The sequence below is a fragment of the Etheostoma spectabile genome, chromosome 8 (assembly GCF_008692095.1).
Source record: "Etheostoma spectabile isolate EspeVRDwgs_2016 chromosome 8, UIUC_Espe_1.0, whole genome shotgun sequence".
Lineage (NCBI taxonomy): Eukaryota > Metazoa > Chordata > Actinopteri > Perciformes > Percidae > Etheostoma > Etheostoma spectabile.
This window is the reverse complement of record NC_045740.1, coordinates 33,469,038-33,469,493: the sequence shown is the minus strand read 5'-3', so window position 1 is coordinate 33,469,493 and position 456 is coordinate 33,469,038.

Genomic DNA, 456 nt, shown 5'->3' with positions numbered 1-456 from the left:
ATGTTCTTTTTAATTCCCCAAAATAACATGAGTGATTCCATACAACGCTCTTTGGGAAGTACATATCTCTACTTTCATTAATTTATTCGCATCTTATTCAATTTTATAGCATTTGGGGGGAAAAAATGTAGGTGGTTTTAAAATAGTATTGAGTAAAAGTTGACATATTCCAGTCTGTGATTTTCATCAACATTCATTCCTTTAATTTTAGTCTCAATAATTCCTAGTTTCTGCTTTTCTAACTTAAAAATTAGGTAGAATTTCCTATAGATGAGGTTTATTGACCATAAATTCCAAAAATTATTGTAAAACTAAAGTTAATAAGTTAGTGTTTTGTAGTGTTGAAAACATCAAAAAGTGACAAACATAGAAAACAAGCATCAAAAGTGTTGAAAAAAGGGACAAAACGTAAGAAAAAGTTAAAAAAAACATCAATAAAAAGTGTCAACAAAAGTG